This window comes from Amblyraja radiata, unplaced genomic scaffold (assembly GCF_010909765.2).
Source record: "Amblyraja radiata isolate CabotCenter1 unplaced genomic scaffold, sAmbRad1.1.pri S137, whole genome shotgun sequence".
Taxonomy (NCBI): domain Eukaryota; kingdom Metazoa; phylum Chordata; class Chondrichthyes; order Rajiformes; family Rajidae; genus Amblyraja; species Amblyraja radiata.
The window spans coordinates 284,633-309,130 of NW_022630123.1; the positions used below are offsets into that span (position 1 = coordinate 284,633).

Consider the following 24,498-nt stretch of genomic DNA (forward strand, 5'->3'; position numbering starts at 1 on the left):
ACTAGTCCCACCCCGACCAACATGCCCCATCTACACTAGTCCCACCCCGACGAACATGCCCCATCTACACTAGTCCCACCCCGACCAACATGCCCCATCTACACATGTCCCAACGCGACCAACATTCCCCATCTACACGTCCCACCCCGACCAACATGCCCCATCTACACTAGTCCCACCCCGACCAACATGCCCGTCTACACTAGTCCCACCCCGACCAACATGCCCCGTCTACACTAGTCCCACCCCGACCAACATGATCTACACTAGTCCCACCCCGACCAACATGCCCCATCTACACTAGTCCCAGACCAACATGTCCCAACTACACTAGCCCACCCCGACCAACATGCCCCTATGCAATAGATCCCACCCGACCAACATGCCCCTCTACGCTAGCCCCACCCCCACCAACCCAATCTAATACTCTAGTCCCACCCCGACCGAACATGTGCCCACTACACAGTCCCCCCCCCCCCCGACCAACATGCCCCTTCGACACTAGTTCACCAACCCCGACCAACATCCTCAATACTACCTAGTCCCCACCCCGACCAACATGCCCTTTACACTAGTCCCACCCCGAACATCATGACCCATCTACACTAGTCCCCCACGTGACCGCCCGTCTAACAAACATTTCAATGGTCCTTTGTTGTCACGTGTACCGAGGTACAGTGACATTTGGTTTATTATATAGTCACACCAAAAAAGCACCAAGATACAAAACTACTTTAAAATTAAACATATACAGCCACACAGCGGCTTGTGAGAATCCCCAGGCCACACAGCATAAGCGGAGATCCACAGCCATCAGTTTAATGTTCGGGCCACACACACGCTCCTTCACCATGATGTGACCAGAGTTGTACGGACCGCTACCACGCTCTCTCTGCCGTCCCTGTCCACACGAACAGTCAGAAAGCTGCCCAGACACCGGGCTGTTCACATGGCGCCATGACCCCGTAAACACCGAGATCACTGCACACACCGCACTCCCTCCGAGTCCTCACCAGTGCAGGCAGCACCACCATCTTGTTGGTTTCAGCAACCTCACATTCCCCACTGTGATAGAAGGCATATAACTTATACCTTCATCCCAGCTTTGAACACCCCTTCAGAATTAAAGGATGTTCTGTTAGGAAGGAGCTGAGGAGACATTTCTTTAGTCAGAGGGTGGTGAATCTGTGGAATTCTTTGCCACTGAAGGCTGTTGAGGCCAAGTCAATGAACAAGGCAGAGATAAACTCTTGATTAGTTCAGGTGTCAGGGGTTATGGGGAAAAGGCAGAGGAATGGGGTTAGGAGGGAGAGGTAGATCAACCATGATTGAATGGCGGGGTATGATTTGATGGGCCGAATGGTCTTATCCTACTATTCCTGACCCACACTGAGCTTTCTGGCCTGGGTCTCCTACACTGCCAGAGTGAGGCCAAACACAAGATGGAGGTACAGCACCTCATATTTCACTTGGGCAACTTGTACATAGCTTCATGTTAGTTACAGTTTAGTTCATTGTCACATGTACCGAGGCACAGCATCAAGCTTTTTGTTGCATGCTAACGAGATAGCAGAAATACAATACATGATGATCCATTTACAGTGTATAGATACACGATAAGGGAATAATGTCCGTGCAAGGTAAAGCAAGCAAAGTCCGATCAAGGATTGTCCGAGGGTCACCAATGAGGTAGATAGTTCAGGATTGCTCTATGAACATTGAATTGTCTAATTTTAACTAACTTCATCTTGCACCCACTCCCCCTCCACCCTTGCCCCCCCCCCCCCCTGCTCCTCCCTAGTCATTTCGCCACAGTTCTTCATATTGTTCGTCTTGAGATCACACCTTCAACTAGCCAACAATGGACTACCAGGCACCGCCCCATCCGAGCTCATTTGTGGCCGACCCTGATGGCTCCTGATTTTCTCACCTCCAGCTCTTCACCTCTTCCTTCCCCCCACCCCACCTACATTCAGTCTGAAGAAGGGTCCCGGCCCGAAATGTTCCCCTTCCATTTTCTCCAGAGATGTTGCCTGACCCGCTGGATTACTCCAGAACTTTGTGTCTATCTTTGATATTAAACCAGCATCTGCAGTTCTTTGTTTTTACATTTATTTACATTGCAGTCTTGCTTTGTGAATAGAAAGCGACATTTCCAGTGAATACGTTTGTAAATTATAGGAGCAGAATTAGGCCATTCGGCCCATCAGGTCTACTCTGCCCTTCAATAATCGCTAATCTATCTTACCATCTCAACCCTATTCTCCTGCCTTCTCCTCATAACCTCTGACACCTGCACTAATCAAGAATCTGGCAATCTCAGTTTTAAAAATATCCATTGGCTTGGCCTTTTCAGTCATCTGTGGCAATGAATTCCACAGGTTCACCACCCTCTGGCGAAAGAAAATCCTCCTCATTTCCTTTATAAAGGTATGTACTGTAGAAGTTATAGAATTCGAAATGATTCAGAGTGGGGCTTATTTGCAATACACTCAAATCTTGCAGCACACTACAAAAAGGTTTACATCACTTGGATTTACACTCAATAATATTATAATAGAAACATAGAAATTAGGTGCAGGAGTAGGCCATTCGGCCCTTCGAGCCTGCACCACCATTCAATATGATCATGGCTGATCATCCAACTCAGTATCCTGTACCTGCCTTCTCTCCATACGCCCTGATCCCTTTAGCCACAAGGGCCACATCTAACTCCCTCTTAAATATAGCCAATTAACTGACCTCAACTACCTTCTGTGGCAGAGAGTTCCAGAGACTCACCACTCTCTGCATGAAAACTGTTTTTCTCATCTCGGTCCTAAAAGATTTCCCCTTTATCCTCAAACTGTGACCCCTTGTTCTGGACTTCCCCAACATTGGGAACAATCTTCCTGCATCTAGCCTGTCCAACCCCCTAAGAATTTTGTAAGTTTCTATTAGATCCCCCCTCAATCTTCTAAATTCTAGCGAGTACAAGCCGAGTTTATCCAGTCTTTCTTCATATGAAAGTCCTGACATCCCAGGAATCAGTCTGGTGAAACTTCTATGTACTCCCTCTAAGGCAAGTATGTCCTTCCTCAGATTTGGAGACCAAAACTGTACGCAATACTCCAGGTGTGGTCTCACCAATACCCTGTACAATTGCAGTAGAACCTTCCTGCTCCTATACTCAAATCCTTTTGTCATGAATGCTAACATACCATTGGCTTTTTTCACTGCCTGCTGCACCTGCATGCCTACTTTCAATTGTTTAATTGGTCTCTGTAAATTTTCACTAATTGTTTAATTGGTCTCTATAAATTGCCCCTAGTGAGTAGGGAGTGGATGACAGCACAGCCATTCAGACAGTAGACCAGACATTTTGATTGAAATACAACAAATACTATTCAAAATTCAAATGATGGGGCTTACAGTCATATTTTTATGGGTACCAGCACACATTGGCATTAGAGGAAACGAAATGGCAGATAAGGTAGCAAAAGAGGTAACAAAAAGAAGTAAGATTGATTTAAGTATTAACATAGGTAAAACTGAAATCAAAGACATTATTAAGCAAAGACTGAAGGAAAGATGGCAAAAGCAATGGGAGGAAGAGCAGAAAGGACAGTGGTTCTACAGAGTCCAGAGGAAAGTGGGAGAAATGAGATGTGCAGGAAAAAACAGAAAAGAGGAGACAGTAATTTCAAGAACCAGATTTGGACACACTGGTCTGAACAGTACACTTTTTATAATAGGCAAGCATAATACAGGCAGATGTGAATACTGTGGGCAAGAAGAGACAATAGAGCATGTCATTATACATTGTGAGAGGTATGAGGAAGAAAGAAGATAAATGAGTGAACAATTCAGAAAAGAAAAAGTACAATTTGATTTAATAGATATTTTACAAAAAAATTCATATAAGTGCTATCAAATCCTATTGCTTTTTCTCAGGGTAACCAATTTGTTCAGAAAGATATAGGTTATTAGTATATGTAATAATGTTATTTGATCCACACTCCATACCAGTTGGTGGCGGCAATGCACTAAAAAGTTGTTTGCCAACCGCCAAAAATCACGAAGAAGAAGAAGGAGGAGGAGGAGGAGGAGGAGGAGGAGGAGGAGGAGGAGGAGGAGGAGGAGGAGGAGGAGGAGGAGGAGGAGGAGGAGGAGGAGGAGGAGGAGGAGGAGGAGGAGGAGGAGGTGGAGGAGGAGGAGGAGGAGGAGGAGGAGGAGGAGGAGAAGAAGAAGAAGAAGAAGAAGAGAGTGGATGACAAAGTGGGATAACATGGAACTAGTGTGGACAGGTAGATCGATGGTCAGCGTGGACTTGGTGTGCTGAAAGGCCTGTTTCTGTGCACAGCACAGAGGCTCAGCAGGCAGAGCCACTGCCTCAGTGTGCCAGAGACCCGGGTTCCATCCTGACCACCTTTTCACCCCATGACCGCATGCGTTTCCTCCGGGTGTTCTAATTCCTTCATATCCCATCTACAATTGTAGGTTAATGGGCCTCTGTAAAAATGGTCACTATTGTGTATGGTGTGGGAGAGAAAGTGGGATCACATAGAAGTAGTGTGAAGGATGGTCGGCGTGGACTCAATGGGCCAGTGGTTTCTATGCTGTATCTCTAAAGAAAACTATCACAATGTTTAAAAACAGCTAGGTGGATAGCATTGGTTTAGAGGGCCATGGGCCAAACGCAGGCAGGTGGGACTGGTGTAGATGTGGCATGTTGGTCAGCATGGGCGTGCATTTTGTTCAGTATTTTAGTAGTCACACGCATGGAAAAACAGTCTCTTCGGCCCATCGAGTCCATGTGGACCTGCCATCACCTGTACACTAGCACTATCCTACACACCAGAGACAAATATTTTATGGAAGCCAATTAACCTACAAACCTTCATGTCTTTGGAGGGTGGGAGGAAACGGAGCACCCGGAGAAAACTCTTGCAGTCATGGGAGAACGTACAAACTCTGTACAGACAGCACCTGGAGTCAGGATGGAACTGGGGTCTCTAATGCTGTAAGGCAGCAACTCTACCGCTGTGCCACCTTATAACCATATAACCATACAACCAGATAACAATTACAGCACGGAAACAGGCCATCTCGGCCCTTCTAGTCCGTGCCGAACACTTATTCTCTCCTAGTCCCATCTACCTGCACTCACACCATAACCCTCCATTCCTTTCACATCCATATAACTATCCAATTTATTTTTAAATGATAACATCGAACCTGCCTCCACCACTTCCACTGGAAGCTCATTCCACACAGCTACCACTCACTGAGTAAAGAAGTTCCCCCTCATGTTACCCCTAAACTTCTGTTCCTTAATTCTCAAGTCATGTCCTCTTGTTTGAATCTTCCCTACTCTCAGTGGGAAAAGCTTGTCCACGTCAACTCTGTCTATCCCTCTCATCATTTTAAAGACCTCTATCAAGTCCCCCCTTAACCTTCTGCGCTCCAAGAATAAAGACCTAACTTGTTCAACCTTTCTCTGTAACTTAATATGCTGAACATAGTGCTTAATATAATAACCTTGATATGCTGAGTTCCTCCAACACATTGAGTTTAGGAGGAATATTGTACATCTTCCAGCATCAAGGAACCTATGTTTTATTCCTCACCTCTGTCTTTGGAGACGACCAGGACAAGATGATAATCCTGCCAGTCGCCATCCAGATTGTGTTTAGCCATGGCTTGCTGTATGATGGCTGGGGATCTTTCTTCGTCGGTCACCTGGAGAGGAAGGGAAAAAGTGTTTACTTCAGATGCTAGGTGTATTGAGTGGGGTGGCACTGAGGTTCTACTGAAAGGAATTTAACAACCTCTTACCAGAAAACAAACAAGTGTTAGAAAAATGCTCCGCTTCAATCCGCATCGTCTTCTTTGATCTGTCATTTTCACACCTCACCCTTCCATATCTTCAGACTCCATCTCCCCTGCCTCTCAGTTTGAAGAAGGGTCTCGACAAGAAACGTCACCCATTCCTTCTCTCCTCAGATGCTGTCTGACCCGCTGAGTTACTCCAGTATTTTGTGTGTATCTTAGAAAAATGCTACCCCATTATTTGACCAGTCGTTTGCAATCCTCAGGCCTGCGGTCAGTTAAGTTTAGAGATACAGAATGGAAACAGGCCCTTCAGACCATCGAGTTCACACCATACATTGAATACCCTTTCACACCAGTCCTCAACGACCTCTTCACCTCTGCTGACACTGGTTCCCTCAACATCCTCATCCTCCTCGACCTGAGTGCAGCCTTCGATACAGTGAACCATAAAATCCTGCTTACCAGACTTGGGGACCTTGGCATTGAAGGTTCTGCACTCAGCTGGCTCTGTTCCTACCTTTCCAACAGATCCCACTTCATCTCTCTGCACAACTACACCTCTGCTACAGCCACAGTCACTCAAGGCGTTCCCCAATGCTCTATACTCGGCCCCCTTCTCTTCATCATCTACATCCTCCCCCTTGGTCAGATACTCCGCCACACATCCGCCATGTCATTAAAACCTCCTTCTTTCATTTCCGCAACATCGCCAAACTCAGACCCTCTCTCACACCTCCAGCTGCTGAAAGACTCATCCACGCCTTCATCTCCTCCCGTCTGGGCTATTGCAACTGACATCTCCTTGGCATCAGCTCCATCTACATCAACCGACCTCAACTGGTCCAGAACGCAGCCGCCCGACTCATCACCCACACCAAATCCTGGCATCACATCACTCCAGACCTCAAACAACTTCACTGGCTTCCCATCTCCCACCAGATCACTTACAAAATCCTGGTCCTCACCTACAAAGCCCTCCACCATCTGGTCCCTCCATATCTCACTGACCTCCTCTCCCCCTACCAACCCTCACGGTCCCTCAGATCCACATCAGCCGGTCTCCACTCAATACACAAGTCCAACTTCCGCAGTTTTGGGGACAGAGCCTTCTCCAGGGCAGCTACCAGGCTCTGGAACTCCCTCCCCCAATTGATCCACAATTCCGTGTCCCTCTCCATCTTCCAGTCCCGCCTCAAGACCCATCTCTTCACCTCTGCCTATCCTTAGCCCCACGTCCCCTCCCTTTTCATCTGTGCTTGCATTGCCTCATATTGTGTTTTGAATTGAATTATGTCTTTACTTTGTGTACTAGTCATGGCTCTACTGTTTATTTCATTCTGCTTACATGTTTTTCCTCTACCTGCTAAATTTTTGTAAGGTGTCCTTGAGACTCTTGAAAGGCGCCCATAAATAAAATGTATTATTATTATTATTATTATTATTATTATTATAATGTTATCCCACTTTCTGTTATGAGTCAACTGAACCATTCCACCAACAACCAGAGAGTGGCCTTGAGCTACTCGCTTCCTCATTGGAGATGCTCGGACTATCTTCAATCGGATTTTAGTGACTTTATCTTGCACTAAACGTTATTCACTTTATTCCCTTTATCATCTGTGGATGGTTCGATTGTAATCATGTATTGTCTTTCTGTTGACTGGTTAGCACACAACAAAAGTTTTTCACTGGGCACATGACAATAAATTAAACTAAGCTTCCTGCAAAGTAGAAGTAATTTACTCTGAAAAATCGGCAATAAAGGTATTCAATTAGCGAACCAAGACGACATCCCTGGATCCTCTGCAGGGTTCTTGGTTTCAGTTTGTAACTAGATAATATACCAGTAATCTTTCAAAAGAGCCACAAGGCAGAAAATCAAGGAAATGTAGGGAGTCACGGTGGTGCAGCAGCAGAGTTGCTGCCGTACAGCACCAGAGACCTGGGTTCGACCCCGACTACGGATGCTGTCTGCTGCCGTGTTCATAAGGAATAGGAGTAGAATTAGGCCATTCAGTCATGGCTGATCATCTCTCCCTCCTAACCTCATTCTCCTGCCCTCTCCCCATAACCTCTGACATCCATACTAATCAAGAATCTATCTATGCCTTAAAAATATCCACTGACTTGGCCTCTAAGTTAGCGATGTTACAAATCTTATCTTCAGCGGCGCTGCAGTTCTGCCACTGGCCGTGTGCGCCACTTTGGTGGCTTTGAGGAGGAGGGATTAAAATGCCGTTTTCTCCTGCCCGTCGGAGGCGAACTTCCTCAGGCTGCCAGCTGCTGCAGAACAATCGACCAGACTTCCATTCTCGGAAGTTTAGAAAAGAATTGCGGGACAATTTAATCGCTGGAGTAAAATAAAAATATATTTCTAACGCCCTCAATGCCTACAACGGGATGGATCTCAAGTAGGGGACAAAACATAATGTAAGTCATATATTTTACATATAACTTGCTTCTTCTGATTACTTTAAACCAAAGTAATCGGCGAAAATGGGACTTTGGCTCCATACGAACCCGGCAGTGTTTTTCCTGCCGATATGGGGTTCAAATTCACTGCAACCGCAACGTTCCAATCAATCGCGTTCCACAAACTAAAACCCACTCGCAAGATGATTTAAATGCCCATTAATTTACGGGAATTAAACATTGAATTCCTTTCATTTGGCCTATAAATTCATGACAATGAAATTTAAAAATCATGTTATATTGCGAATTCATGTGTGAATGTTATTTGGACACTTAGGCTATTTAAAAATGTTAATCTTTTAAGAAATGGATAGATGTTTAGATCTAGTAATTGCATTTTGTAATTAGCTACAATTAGGTAACTAACTAATTATATGCTTTAATTTCAGGTCATCCAAGTAAGATTGTTTCATATTTGTTTCAGAATGCTTCAATCTATAATAACTGAAAATTTCATTCAGCTCTCTTAATTTTTAAGAAAGATGTGGGCTTTTGACTGTCACAGCTTTTGAGTTAAGTCAATGGAAAAGCAATAGGGAACAAGATGCTAATTTCCGAGTATAAAAATGGCCATAACTTTTTTTAATACTGAAGATATGAAAGTGAATTAGGTGTCAAATTAAACTTCTTTTTGTGCTTTATATGATGGGATAAATTGCACTTGATTTTTAAATCGCAACATTTTGTAACATTGCTATCTACAGCCTTCTGTGGCAACAGAAATTAAAGTGGACTGTATTACAAAGAAACTAATCGGGTGGAGTTGAAATCTTTCTATTGTTTACTTGGTCTACAACAGATGCGGATAAGGTTGCTAACAATTGGGCGGTACAAAGCTGCCGCCTTACATACAGCGCCTGAGACCCGGTTCAATCCTGACTACGGGTACTGTCTGCACGGAGTTTGTACATTTTCCTGTGACTATGTGGGTTTTCTCCCGGTGCCCTGGTTTCCTCCCACACTCCAAAGACATGCATGTTTGCAGGTTGATTGGCTTCTGTAAATTGTACATTGTCCCTAGTGTGTAGTATAGTGCTAGTGTACGGGGTGATTTATGGTCGGCGTGGACTCGGTGGGACAAAGGACCTGTTTCCAACACTGTAAGTCTGATGTAGTCACAACATCCACTGCAGTAGGCAAAGGTCTCGTTAATTTTAAATTATTGACATTTAGATTGATTTTTCTGATGCCTTCACACCATGTTTGGCAAAGGATCATCTTTTGAACAAATAATTAACCCTACTTGATATTAGGATCTATATTCTCTCCTCCCATTTCAAACTACAGAGAGTCCAAGGCAATGAAAGATAAGAGTGTCCCCAATCACATTCCAGGAGTCATATACAGAGCATCTTTCAAACCATTATACCCTTAGCACCATGCACCACAGAAACAGGCCTTTCAACCCAATTTGCCCAAACCAGCCAAGATGCCCATTTTCTACGCCAGTCCTACCTGCCCACGTTTGGCCCATACCCCTTGAAACATTTTCTACCCATCTACCTGTTCAGTTGACTTTTAAATATTGTGTAGTTCCTGCCACAACTACCTCCTCTGGCAGCTCGCACCCAAAACCTAACACCCCTCAGATTCCTATTAATTCTTCCCCCTCTCACCTTAAACCCATGTCCTCTCGTCTTGATTCCCCTCCTGGGATAAAACACCCTCTGCATTCACTCTTTCTATTCCCCTCATGATGTTATACACCTCGATACGATCACCTCAGCCTTCTGTACCACTACACCCACCTGTGTGAAGAAGCTGCCCCTCAGGTCCCTATTACAGGTCCCACACAGAGAGTGGTGAATCTGTGGAATTCTCTGCCACAGAAGGAAGTTGAGGCCACACAGTTTATTGCCTATATTTAAGAGGGAGTTAGATGTGGCCCTTGTGGCTAAAGGGATCAGGGGGTATGGAGAGAAGGCAGGTACAGGATACTGAGTTGGATGATCAGCCATGATCATATTGAATGGCGATGCAGGCTCAAAGGGCCGAATGGCCTACTCCTGCACCTATTTTCTATGTCTCTATGTTTCTAAATCTTTCCCCTCTCACATTGAGGTGGGTGTATGGAACGAGCTGCCAGAGGAGGAAGTTGAAGCATTAACTATCGCAATGTTTAAGAAGCAATTGGACAGGTACATGGATATGACAAGTTTGGAGGGATATGGGCCAAATGCAGGCAGGTGGGACACGTGGCCGGTGTGGGCAAGATGGGCCAAAGGGCCACACTGCATCACTCTATATCCTCTGACTCTTGCCCCTTATGAGAGAAACCAGAATCTCATTAAATTTTGCGTCTGTTGTAGACTTTGAACTAAACAGCACGGAAACAAGCTCCTGTGTTTTCAACTTTTCACATTTCCAAATGTTTTATTCAGAAGTCACAAATATATTGCCGCAATGGTAGATGTGTTGCCATACAGCGCCGGAGACCCGGGTTCCATCCTGACTGTGGCTGCTGTCTGTGGGGAGTTTGTATGTTCTCCCTGTGACCGCATGGGGTTTTCTTCGGGTGCTCATACGGTCATAGAAGTAGAGTTTGGCCATTCGGCCCATCGAGCTTAATCTGCCACTCAATCATGGCAGATCTTTATCTCCCTCCTAACCCCAATATTCCTGCCTTCTCCCCATAACCCCTGACTAACACCAGTGCCCTGGTTTCCTCCCACACTTCAAAGATATAACCATCTAACCATATAACAATTACAGCACGGAAACAGGCCATCTCGGCCCTACAAGTCCGTGCCGAACAACTTTTTTCCCTTAGTCCCACCTGCCTGCACTCATACCATAACCCTCCATTTCCTTCTCATCCATATGCCTATCCAATTTATTTTTAAATGATACCAACGAACCTGCCGCCACCACTTCCACTGGAAGCTCATTCCACACCGCTACCACTCTCTGAGTAAAGAAGTTCCCCCTCATGTTACCCCTAAACTTCTGTCCCTTAATTCTGAAGTGATGTCCTCTTTCCCTTTGAGATATATGGGATTGTAGAATAATTGGCTTCAGTTAATTGTCCCCAGCATGCAGGAACTAGTGCATCCTATCCAATCGTTGGTCGGCACGGAATCAGTGGGCCGAAGGAACTGTTTCCATGCTGTGTTTCTGCTATAAAGTAGTATCTGAGCCATGGAAGAATGCCATGCACCTACCAAGAATTTTTTGCACACCTTTCCATGGTCTTTTTCAAGGCGGACCCGAATGGTGACGTTTTCCTTTGACCGAGGAAGTGATGGTGTGGAGCTGTGGGAACTCCGCGAGATGGTGCCTTTGTTGTAATTCAGGCAGCAAGGCCAGCAAAAAATGTTGCGGAGAAATGATCTTATTTGGGAGGCCTTGCCCATCGATGGGAGTGATTCGTTCCGCTGGAAAACAAAACAGTAAGGATGGGAATTTAGATATGTCTAATCCAACTTTTCAGTTCTATCCTCAAGCCAGGCTGCTCCCATCCTCTATATAGGATGTGGTGATCTTATAGACGTGTATAAAATCATGAGATTAATTGCTGCCTCACAGACCCAGAGACCAGGGTTCGATCCTGACCTCAGGAGCTGTCCATGCGGAGTTTGCACATTCGCCCTGTGAACACGTGGGTTTCCTCCGGTTTCAAGAGTCATAATTGTTTTATGGTCATATCCCATTTCCTCTCACATCCCAAAGATGTGCACGGTTATTGGTTATTTAGCTTCTGTAAATTGTCGTTAGTGTGTAGCAAAGAACTAATGAATGGGGTGATCGCTGGTCAGCACAGACTCAGTGGGTCGAAGGGACTGTTTGTCTAACGTAAACTAAACTAAATATTAGTGTGATGCATTAGCAACATGCAAAGCTTCACTTGTAATGTATTGCTTCTGCATAACACAACAACTGCTTAAAAAGCAGCCAAGTCTTATTTGAGTGACTTTACAGATACAGTGCGGAAACAGGCTCTTCAGCCCACCGAGTCCACACCGACCAGCGATCCCCACACGCTATCCTACACACCAGGGACAATTTACAACTTGCAGAAGCCAAGTCATCTACAAGCGTACACGTCTTTAGAGTGTGAGGGGAAGCTGGAGCACCCGGGGAAAACCCACGTGGTCACAGGGTGAACGTAAACTCCGTACAGGCAGCACCCGTGGTCAGGTTCGAACATGGGTCTCTGGCGCTGTAAGGCAGCAACTCTACCGCTGCGCCACAAAGTGCTGGAATAAGTCAGCTCACTCCATAGATCTCAGCTTCACTTTATCCTTCCTCAGGATCCACATGCTCAATCAAAGCTCCTCCACTTACCTGACCTCCACTAAGGATCACAAACCTGCCTTTCTCCAGACCAGGCCCCCAGTGACTGCGGAGTTACTCCAGCACTTTGTCTTTTTATATAAACGAGCATCTGCAATTCCTTGCGTCCACCCCTCATTAGAACGCATAAGATGGACGTGCGCAGAACAAAACGTTTTATGAGGAAAAGGTTCTAACTTTTTGTAAAAAAAATGTTTTACCAGAAAGTAGCCTGGATTCGATGGCTTCAGTTACAGAGTGAGGTTGGATAGACCTGCATTGTTTTTTTCTGCAATGTCAGAGGTTGAGAGGAGACCAGTTATCTATCTAATCTATCTATCTAATATTACTAAAACTCAGTACTTGACCGCTTTTCCCGATCTGTGGTACGATTTCGGAGAGAACGCCGCCACCTACAGCCCTCATTTTTGCCCACCTCCCTCAGAGCCCTCCTCTACCACGTGTGTGCCGAGGATTTTTCCCCTCGATGAAATATGAGCGAGATATTAATGTTTTAAAATCATTACCCATGCTCTCTGCTGCCCCCGCTGGCGGCAGGGGAGGGAGCGGCTATAAAACCCGGAAGCGTCCCGCTTCAATCACTTTCTTGCCGGCCACGAAGTGAAAGGGTCACGGCTCTCTGAGCTGCAGCTCTGCTCCCAGGTGAGTGCTTTTTCACCCAATTGTATGTATGTTATTCACCATGCTCTGAAGTTTCTTGGCATTTTGTTGGAAAGAGTTTTTATATTTGTCTACTATGTATATTGTGTTTGAACTGAATTGAAAATAAACCCATTTGTATATGTGTCTACTATCTACACTGTGTTTGAACTGAATTGAAAATAAACCCATTTGTATATGTGTCTACTATCTACACTGCGTTTGAACTGTGAATTGAAAATAAAACCATGTGTTATTGTTATAAACCGTTTTGCCAATTTGTTTCTCTTGGGTTTTAAAATGATTACACCGGTTTCCAGGTACAATACAATAATACAATACAATACAATTTATTGTCATTTGAGCCTCAGTGAGGCTCAAACGAAATTCTGTTTCCACAGCCATACAAACAAAGACAATTCCTAGACATACACACAATTTAATTCACACAAACATCCATCACAGTGGACCGACTGTGATGGAAGGCAAAATCTTTTCTCTCCCCTGTTCTCCATGTCTCTCCCGATGTCCAAGCCCCAGGCGGGCGATGATAAGTCCCTCGGCCATTTTAGGCCGTGCCGGGCGATTGACGGCCCCTCTCCCGGTCGTTCCAACCCCGTGACACGACGCAGCAATTAACTAAAGCAAGGTAACTAAAGCATGATGTGTATTGTGTGTGAAATGGTGATGTAAATTGCAATGCATGTGTTGCAACGTTTTCAGGCCAGGAATGCGCGAAAGAAGCTTTTTATTTCGACCAGAAACTGTGTTTAAATTTAAAATCGGCTGATTTTATGATTTTGGCGGTTGCAAGATGGCGGCGATGACGTAATGTCCGGCTATCGACAAGCCGACGGCGATGACGTCGTTTCCGGCCTGTGGCAAGATGACGACGGTGACGTCATTTCCTGTCAGAGGCAAGATGGTGGCGACGACGACATTTCCGGTCGGAGGCAAGATGGCGCTGAATGTTGCAAAATTATGCAAAATGTTGCATAATTCTACTGGTTTGTTTGTTTGCTGCAATTCTGTTTCAGGGTTGTGTTTCAGCAAAAGCTGCCATTGTGTTTCAGCCGTTGCAGCATTGTGTTGCACCACTGTGTTGCTGCCATTGTGTTGCACCACTGTGTTGCAGCATTGTGTTGCTGCATTGTGTTGCACCACTGTGTTGCTGCATTGTGTTGCAACATTGTGTTGCTGCATTGTGGTGCACCGCTGTATTGCTGCATTGTGTTGCACCACTGTGTTGCTGCGTTGTGTTGCTGCGTTGTGTTGCTGCGTTGGACTACAACACGATTTGAAGATTCGCTCAAATATTCGGCTGCTTTCTCTATGGTAAGTCTGTGTTTGTTGGACGTTATTTAAAAGCAGCATTTAACCAAAACCGTTTCACCAAAAGACTCTACAGCACGATTTGAATATTCGTTTTGCACAGTGTATTTTAGTGGTGTGTGTGAATATGTGTGTGTGTGAATATTTATGTGTGTGTGAATATTTATGTGTGTGTGAATATTTATGTGTGTGTGTGAATATTTATGTGTGTGAATATGTGTGTGTGAATATTTATGTGTGTGTGAATATTTATGTGTGTGTGTGAATATTTATATGTGTGAATATGTGTGTGTGTGTGAATATGTGCGTGAATATATATGTGTGTGTGTGAATATATATATGTGTGTGTATGTGAGTATATATGTGTGTCTGAATATATATGTGTGTGAGAATATATATGTGTGATTGCGTGAATGTGTGTGTGTGTGTGAATAGGGGGTTGCACGTAAGGTCACAAGGTAATAGGACTTGACGCACGGAGCCGCTCAAACCATCTGAAGATATCCGTCACTTCCAGTATATGTTATTAATGCAAGAAACGCGTACTTTCCTATCTGTTAAAAAACGCCAAAATGTTGAATTTGTGCTCTGAAAAAAGTTGGGGTAAGTGTGAGAGACATGTACCCAACATTAGAATTCCAAACGTGAAATGAAATGTAGGAAAAGAGAAGCGAGAATTGAAGGGACAACAGCAGCTAAAGTGCTTGGTAAACATTGGCTGTGCAGATATCGTGATTGAAAATATTGGAATTATCGTGTTTGCTCACTGCATTTCATCAACAGTAAGGCATTATTCGTGTTTTTTCTTGATTCCTTTGGTATCTAAAAATTCTCAGAAGTGATGAATCTGGCTGTAAAATTTTCTTCAGATGCGTTTTCATTTTGTACGTAAAAACCCACTTGTGAACCATGGGCGATTTAAAAAAAAAAAATACAGCCAGATTTATCACTTCTGAAACTTTTTAGATGCCAAAGGAATCAAGAAAAAACACTAATAATGCTTTAGTGTTGATGAAATGTAGTGAGCAAACGGCCAATGTTCGCTAAGCACTCTGTCTGTTGTCCCTTCAGCTCTCACTTCTATCTACCGTCATTTCTCCTCACTTTTGGTATTCTGAAGTAGGCTAAATGTCTCACATGCTCAATCCCGATTTCCATAATTATTTGCAGCGCAAAAATGGACATTTTCGGCGGGTTTTAACGGACCCGCTACGTTCAGATTCAGATTCAGATTCAACTTTAATTGTCGTTGTCAGTGTACAGTACAGAGACAACGAAATGCGGTTAGCATCTCCCTGGAAGATGGAGTTGGAAACAATGGTAAGTGCCTACCTGCAGTACATCACGTGTAATCCATTTGGTGTAGCGTAGCAACAGTACGGGTCATGGGTCGTGACCCGACTGCCGTGAAACCTCCCTCTGTGTGTGTGTGTGTGTGAATATATGTGTGTGTGTGTGTGTGTGTGAATATTTACGTGTGTGTGTGTGTGTGTGAGTGAATATGTGTGTGTGTTTGTGTGTGTGAATATGTGCGTGTGTCTATATGTATGTGTGTGTACATGTGTGTGTCTGAATATGTGTGCGAGTGAATATGAGTGTGCGATTGTGTGTGTGTGTGTGTGTGCGTGATTATATGTGTGTGTGAATATGAGTGTGTGCGTGAATATGAGTGTGTGCATATGTGTGTGAGTGCATGTGAATATATGTGTGTGTGTGAAATAATATAATATTTTGTAGTTCAGAGCTTATTTGTTAAGTTTAATAGTGTGGTGGCTGTCAGGAAGAAGCTGTTCCTCAATGTAGATGTTACAGTTTTGAGTTTACATAAGTCGGACGTGACTCCTGAAGTCGTGCATCAGTCAGTCCACAAGCTGTGAGAGTCAGTCCAAAGGCCATGAGTTAATCCCAAGGCAGTGAGTCCACAGGTCATGAGTAAATCGCTCACTACCCCCTCTCCTCCACTGACACCTCAAGACGCTGCCCTCCGCCTGGCTATCGGATGCACCCCCTACTGAAGCCGTCCACATCCCCTGCATGTGGACACCCCCCCTTCTCATCAGTTCACAACCCCCGCCTGAAGCTGCCCTTGGCTGCACGACATTTACCACCCGTAGGGCAGTGTCTTGAGGTGAGGGATGAGTCTGTGTATATATATGTGTGTGTGTGATTAAGTCTGTGTGTGTGAGTGAGTGAGTCCGTGTGTATGAGTGTGTGTGTATGAGTCTATGTTAGTGTGGGTCTTTGTGTGAATGTGAGTGTCATTGAGTTTGTGTGTGCGTGAATTAGTCTGTTTGTGAATATGTGTGTGAGTGTGTGAATATGTGTGTGTGTGAATATGTGTGTGTACGTGTGTCTGAATGTGTGTGAGTGAATCTGTGTGTGTATGAATATATGTGTGTGAGTGTGTGTGAATATATGTGTGTGTGTGTGTGTGAATATATGTGTGTGCGTGAATGTTTGTGTGAATAGGGGGTTGCACGCAAGGTCACAAGGTAATAGGACTTGGCACACGGAGCCGCTCAATCCATCTGAAGACATCCGTCACTTCCAGTATATGTTATTAATGCAAGAAACGCGTACTTTCCTATCTGTTAAAAAACGCCAAAATGTTGAATTTGTGCTCTGAAAAAAATTGTGGAAGTTGGGGTAAGTGTGAGAGACATGAACCCAACATTGGAATTCCAAACGTGAAATGAAATGAAGGTAAAGAGAAGCGAGAATTGAAGGGACAACAGCAGCTAAAGTGCTTGGTAAACATTGGCTGTGCAGATATCGTAATTTAGAATATTGGGATTATCGTGTTTGCTCACTGCATTTCATCAACAGTAAGGCATTATTCATGTTTTTTCTTGATTCCTTTTGGTATCTCAAAATTCTCACAAGTGATAAATCTGGCTGTAAATTTTACTTCAGATGCGTTTTCATTTTGTACGTAAAAACCTACTTGAGAACCATGGGCGATTATGTTAAAAAATAAATAAATAAATAAATAAATTAATAAGAAGATATACAGCCAGTTTTATTACTTCTGAAACTTTTTAGTTGCCAAAGGAATCAAGAAAAAGCACAAATAATGCTTTAGTGTTGATGAAATGCAGTGAGCAAATGGCCAATGTTCGCTAAGCATCTCCCTGGACCCAACGGGTCTCACTTAGTCTAGTAAGTATATAAAATTATGAGAGGCACAGTTAGGGTAGACACTCAGAATCTTTTTATGCCAGGCTGGAAATGTCCAAGACTAGAGGGTATCGCTATAAGGAGAGTGGGGGAAAGTTTAATGGGGATGCGTGGGGCAGTGGTGGAGGCCTGGTATGCCTGACCTGGGAAGGTGGTGGAGGCAGATATGAGAGGGGTGTTTAAGGAGCTTTTAGATGGGCATGTGGAATTAGAGGGGAGGGAGGGATATGGATCATGTTCAGGCAGATGAGAGTTTAACCTGGCGTCATGTTTGGCACAAACATTGTGGGCCGAAGGGCCCGTTCTTGTGCTGTACTGTCCTACGTACTAACCACCCAATTACCAACCAGAGAGCAGTCCCCACCTACCATCTACCGCAGATGCAGATGTTTTTTGCCGATCTCACCTTCTGCCTCAAACTCTTTGAATCACTTCCCTCTGGGAGGCGACTCCGGACTGTCAAAGCTGCCACAGTCAGACATAATAACAGCTTCTTCCCACGAGCAGTAACTCTATTCAACAGCCAAAAGACCGTAGCCTCTTTTTACTCCGGTACTTTATTTTCACATGTTTAAATTATAATGTTTTATTTTTAATTGTCTACTGAATATCTTGTTACCTGCGAGCAAAGCTCCAATGTAAATTCCATGTATGTGGACATACTTGGCTAATAACATTTTTATTCATTCATTATTATTCATTGAAGACAATAGACAATTGGTGCAGGAGTAGGCCATTCGGCTCCTCGAGCCAGCACCGCTATTCACCATGATCATGGCGATCATGCACAATTAACACCCTGTTCCTCCCCGTATCCTATGACTGCGCTATCTTTAAGAGCTCTGTCCAGCTCTTTCTTGAAAGCATCCAGAGAACAGGCCTCCACCACCATCTGCGGCAGAGAATTTCACAGACTCTCAACACTCTGTGTGAAAAAGTTTTTCCTCATCTCCGTTCTAAATGAATTACCCCTTATTCTTAAACTATCCCTCAGACTATCTTAAATCAGACTTTACCTTGCACTAATCGATATTCCCTTAATCCTATATCTGTACACTATGGGTGGGTTGATTGTAATCCTGTATTGTCCTTCCACTTGAGGAAATATATAATAAAATTGCTCAAATGATAAGTTCTTAAGGAACTTGTGTTAAGTTGCAAAAGAAGGGTTTGGAGTTGGGGCTATCAGAAATACATGCCTCCACAAAGAAATAAAGAACAAAGAACACACACAGGAGAACAGATGGCTTATCATAACGTGGAAATGTTGATCTGAAAGGGCATATCTTTATTTATTGCTTTGAAGCAATAATCATGCTGTGAGAGGTTGTAGTTGGTTTAGGTTGCTGTTTATAATGGAAGTTGTAAATGGGATCTTTCTCCATGACATGGGCACCATCCTGCTTCCTTTGTGACACATCTCAGTTTGGCTGTGTCATTTAAGGCGATTTATGGTTGCCTATGTTGGATTGTAGGCACGAAGGGTAGATACTGGTCTGTGGGATGGTTTGTGCTGTTTTGTACATGTGTTTATGTTGGGATAAGAGATAAGGCATAGGTGATGGTTGTGTGACCTTTGCGAAAGGATTTCTTATGGTTACCAGAAACTAAGAAAGTTACTCTGTTTTGATAATCTTTCATTTGTAGTGAGGAATGTTTTTAGTGAAGAGGCTTTTACATTCTTTTCTTCCAGAGATAGTAGGGAGAGGTTGTAATACAGAATGAAATTAGACCCGAGCTTGGGAAGAAGCAATCAAGTGTGACAATTAATGACCTTTATGTGTCTGTAGTTTGGAATTGTGTGATTAGAACTTTGACTTTAGCACTTTGTAAGAATGAGGCAAAACTCATCTTTAATCTTTGTAATCCATAAGTAACTGTATTTTAACTGTGTGGTTGTAAGGAAATTAATTGTGAAGTGTTAGTGTGTTTAATTACGATTGCCCAGTCTCCTCTCATCTTCTGACATGGCACAGAAAACAATCCAAGTCTATCCGACCCTCTCCCTGTAGCTGAAGCCCTCTAATCCAGGCAGTATTCTGGGAAAACATTTTGTTTTCACAAAGTTAGAACAGTCACGTCGTAAAACATTTAGTGCTTGAAACATCAGGCTGGGATACTTGCACCCCGCTGAGTTACTCCAGCACTTTACATCTTTTTTTAAAAGTACGCAGGCATCGACAGTTTCTCACGGCTATAGTTTCATTTTTTTAGTTTTAGAGACACAGCGGGGAAGTAAGACCTTCGGCCCAGAGTCCGCACCGACCAGCAATCCCCGCACATTACACCACCCCACATACACCAGTGACAATTACATTTATACCAAACCAATTAACCTACAAACCTGTATGTCTTTGGGGTGTGGGAGGAAACCAGAGAGCCCGTAGAAATCCCATGTAAGTCACGGGGAGAACGTACAAACTCTGTACAGACAGTACCCATTGTCGGGATCGAACCCAGGTCTGCGGCGCTGAAAGTGCAGTAAGTCACATGGAAACATAGAAAACAGGTGCAGGAGTAGGCCATTCAGCCCTTCAAGCCTGCACCGCCATTCAATATGATCGTGGCTGATCATCCAACTCAGTATCCTGTACCTGCCTTCTCTCCATACCCCCTGATCTCTTTAGCCACAAGGGCCACATCTAACTCCCTCTTAAATATAGCCAATGAATTGACCTCAACTACCTTCTGTGGCAGAGATTCACCACTGCCCGTGTGAAAAATGTTTTTATTATCTCGGTCCTAAAAGATTTCCCCTTTATCCTTAAACTGTGACCCCTTGTTCTGGACTTCCCCAACATCGGGAACAATCTTCCTGCATCTAGCCTGTCCAACCCGTAATTTTGTACGTTTCTATAAGAACACCCCCCCCCCCCCCCCCCTCAATCTTCTAAATTCTCTGCACTCCCTCTATGGCAAGAATGTCCTTGCTCAGATTAGGAGACCGAAACTGTACACAATACGCCAGGTGTAGTCTCACCAAGTCCCTGCACAACTGCAGTAGATCCTCCCTGCTCCTAGACTCAAATCCTTTTGCTATGAATGCTAACATATCACTCGCTTTCTGCACCTGCATGCCGACTTTCAATGACTGGTTTACCATGACACCCAGGTCTCCTTGCATCTCCCCTTTTCCTAATCGGCCACCATTCAGATAATAGTCTACTTTCCTGCTTTTGCCACCAAAGTGGATAACTTCACATTTATCCACATTATACTGCATCTGCCATGCATTTGCCCACTCACTCAGCCTATCCAAGTCACCTTGCAGCCTCCTAGCATCCCCCTCACAGCTAACACTGTCCCCAGCTTCGTGTCATCTGCAAACTTGGAGATGTTGCATTCAATTCCCTCGTCCTAATCATTAATATATATCATAAATAGCTGAGGTCCCAGCACTGAGCCTAGCGGTACTCCACTAGTCACTGCCTGCCATTCAGAAAAGGACCCGTTTACTCATACTCTTTGCTTCCTGTCTGCCAGCCAGTTCTCTATCCACATCAATACTGAACCCCCAATACCGTGTGCTTTAAATTTGTATACTAATCTCTTATGTGGGACCTTGTCGAAAGCCTTCTGAAAGTCCAGGTATAACACATCCATTGGTTCTCCCTTATCCACTCTACTAGTTACATCCACGAAAAATTCTATAAGATACGTCAGACATGATTTACCTTTCATAAATCCATGCTGACTTTGTCCAATGATTTCACCACTTTCCAAATGTGCTGCTATCCCATCTTCAATAACTGACTCTAGCAGTTTCCCTACTACCGACGTTAGACTAACTGGTCTGTAATTCCCCGTTTTCTCTCTCCCTCCCTTCTTAAAAAGTGGTGTTACATTAGCTACCCTCCAATCCTCAGGAACTGCTCCAGAATCTAAAGAGCTTTGAAAAATTATCACTAATGCATCCACTATTTCTGGGGCTACCTCCTTAAGTAATCTGGGATGCAGCCTATCTGGTCCTGGGGATTTCTCGGCCTTTAATCCATTCAATTTACCTAACACCACTTCCCAGAAAAACCTGGATTTCACTCAGTTCCTCCATCTCATTTGACCCCCGGTCCCCTGCTATTTCCGGCAGATTATTTAAGTCTTCCCTGGTGAAGACAGAACCAAAGTAGTTATTCAATTGGTCTGCCATGTCCTTGTTCCCCATGATCAATTCACCTGTTTCTGAGTGCAAGGGACCTACATTTGATTTACCTAATCTTTTTCTCTTCACATATCTATAAAAACTTTTGCAGTTTTTATGTTCCCTGCCAGTTTTGGTAAATAAACTATTTCCCTTTTCCTAATTAAGCCCTTTGTTCTCCTCTGCTGGACTGAATTTCTCCCAATCCTCTGGTAGGCTGCTTTTTATGGCTAATTTGTATGCTTCATCTTTTGTTTTGATACTATCCCATGATTTCCCATGGATGCACTACCTTCCCTGATTTATTCTTTTGCCAAACTGGGATGAACAATTGTTGTAGTTCATCCATGCAGTCTTTAAATGCCTTCCTTTGCATATCCACCATCAACCTTTTAATAATTAATCAATCTTGGCCAATTCACGTCTCATACCCTCAAAATTACCATTCTTTAAGTTCAGAACCCTTGTTTCTGTATTAACAATGTAACTCTCCATCCTAATGAAGAACTCAACCATATTATGGTCACTCTTGCCCAAGGGGGCACGCACAACAAGACTGCTAACTAACCCTTCCTCATTACTCAATACCCAGTCTAAAATAGCCTGCTCTCTTGTTGGTTCCTCTACATGTTGGTTTTGAAAACTATCCCACATACATTCCAAGAAATCCTCTTCCTCAGCACCCCTGCCAATTTGATTCACCCAATTTATATGTAGATTGAAGTCACCCATTATAACTGTATTACCTATGTCGCACGCATTTCTAATTTCCTGTTTGATGCCATCCCCAACTCCACTACTACTGTTAGGTGGCCTGTACACAACTCCCCACTAACGTTTTCTGCCCCTTAGTGTTTCGCAGCTCTACCCATATCGATTCCACATCCTCCAAGCTAATGTCCTTCCTTTCTATTGCGTTAATCTTCTCTCTAACCAGCAATGCTACCCCACCTCCTTTTCCTTTCTGTCTATCCCTCCTGAATATTGAATATCCCTGGATGTTCAGCTCCCAGCCTTGGTCACCCTGGAGCCATGTCTCCGTGATCCCAACTATATCATAGTCATTAATAGCCATCTGCACATTCAACTCATCCACCTTATTAAAAATGCTCCTTGCATTGAGACACAAAGCCTTCAGGCTTGTTTATTACAACACCCTTACTCCTTATACCATTTTGATTTTTGCCCTGGATTTGTCTGCCAGCCACTTTTATTTTTCACCTTGCTACCTATTGCTTCTGCCATCATTTAGCACCACTCTGTCTCTCTGCTCACACATTTAAGAAACCCACCACCTCTTATTTTCTGATTATTAACCTTTTCTTCTTTTCCCTTACAGCTTTCTCTATTTGAGTCCCTCCCCCCAACCGTTCTAGTTTAATGTCTCCCCAGTAACCTTTGCAAATCTCCCCACCAGGATATTGGTAGCACCGATGCTCCGGCTGCGGCACCATGCTGTGCATGAGGCAGAGGGTCTCCATTACCTTTCTTTGCAGCTCCACAGGCATATCGTTGGTCACGTCATCAGGCAGGTCCACAGCGGTGTCATTGGCGGTGTCATCGACGGCGGTGTCTGCGCTGGTGTCGACGGTGGTGTTGACAGCCATGTCGACGGTGGTGTTGGCGACAGTGTCGACGGTGGTGTCGACGGCCTTGTCGACGGTGGTGTTGGCGACAGTGTCGACGGTGGTGTAGGCGACAGTGTCGACGGTGGTTTCGACGGCCTTGTCGACGGTGGTGTCGACGGCCTTGTCGACGGTGGTGTTGACGACAGTGTCGACGGTGGTGTCGACGGCCTTGTCGACGGTGGTGTTGGCGACAGTGTCGACGGTGGTGTAGGCGACAGTGTCGACGGTGGTGTCGGCGACAGTGTCGACGGTGGTGTCGACGGCCTTGTCGACGGTGGTGTTGGCGACAGTGTCGACGGTGGTGTTGGCGACAGTGTCGACGGTGGTGTTGGCGACAGTGTCGACGGTGGTGTTGGCGACAGTGTCGACGGTGGTGTAGGCGACAGTGTCGACGGTGGTGTCGGCGACAGTGTCGACGGTGCTGTCGGCGACAGTGTCGACGGTGGTGTCGACGGCCTTGTCGACGGTGGTGTCGACGGCCTTGTCGACGGTGGTGTCGACGACAGTGTCGACGGTGGTGTCGACGACAGTGTCGACGGTGGTGTCGGCGACAGTGTCGACGGTGGTGTTGGCGACAGTGTCGACGGTGGTGTTGGCGACAGTGTCGACGGTGGTGTAGGCGACAGTGTCGACGGTGGTGTCGACGGCCTTGTCGACGGTGGTGTCGGCGACAGTGTCGACGGTGGTGTCGGCGACAGTGTCGACGGTGGTGTCGACGGCCGTGTCGACGGTGGTGTCGGCGACAGTGTCGACGGTGGTGTCGACGGCCTTGTCGACGGTGGTGTCGGCGGCCTTGTCGACGGTGGTGTTGGCGACAGTGTCGACGGTGGTGTCGGCCACCTTGTCGACGGTGGTGTAGGCGACAGTGTCGACGGTGGTGTCGGCGACAGTGTGGACGGTGGTGTTGGCGACAGTGTCGACGGTGGTGTAGGCGACAGTGTCGACGGTGGTGTCGACGGTGGTGTTGGCGGCCTTGTCGACGGTGGTGTCGGCGGCCATGTCGAC

At 45.0% G+C, this 24,498-nt stretch overlaps 2 long non-coding RNA genes across 2 annotated transcripts; both read left to right on the forward strand.

Annotated features, from left to right (window-relative positions):
• Positions 1–436: 436 nt before the first annotated feature.
• LOC116969261 lies at positions 437–9,721 on the forward strand. Its single transcript, XR_004410701.1, has 3 exons — positions 437–617; positions 2,968–2,970; positions 9,711–9,721. It is a non-coding gene; the product is annotated as an uncharacterized LOC116969261 (long non-coding RNA).
• Positions 9,722–13,171: 3,450 nt separating this feature from the next.
• LOC116969260 lies at positions 13,172–14,117 on the forward strand. The gene is made up of 2 exons (XR_004410700.1): positions 13,172–13,221; positions 14,033–14,117. It is a non-coding gene; the product is annotated as an uncharacterized LOC116969260 (long non-coding RNA).
• Positions 14,118–24,498: the final 10,381 nt, after the last annotated feature.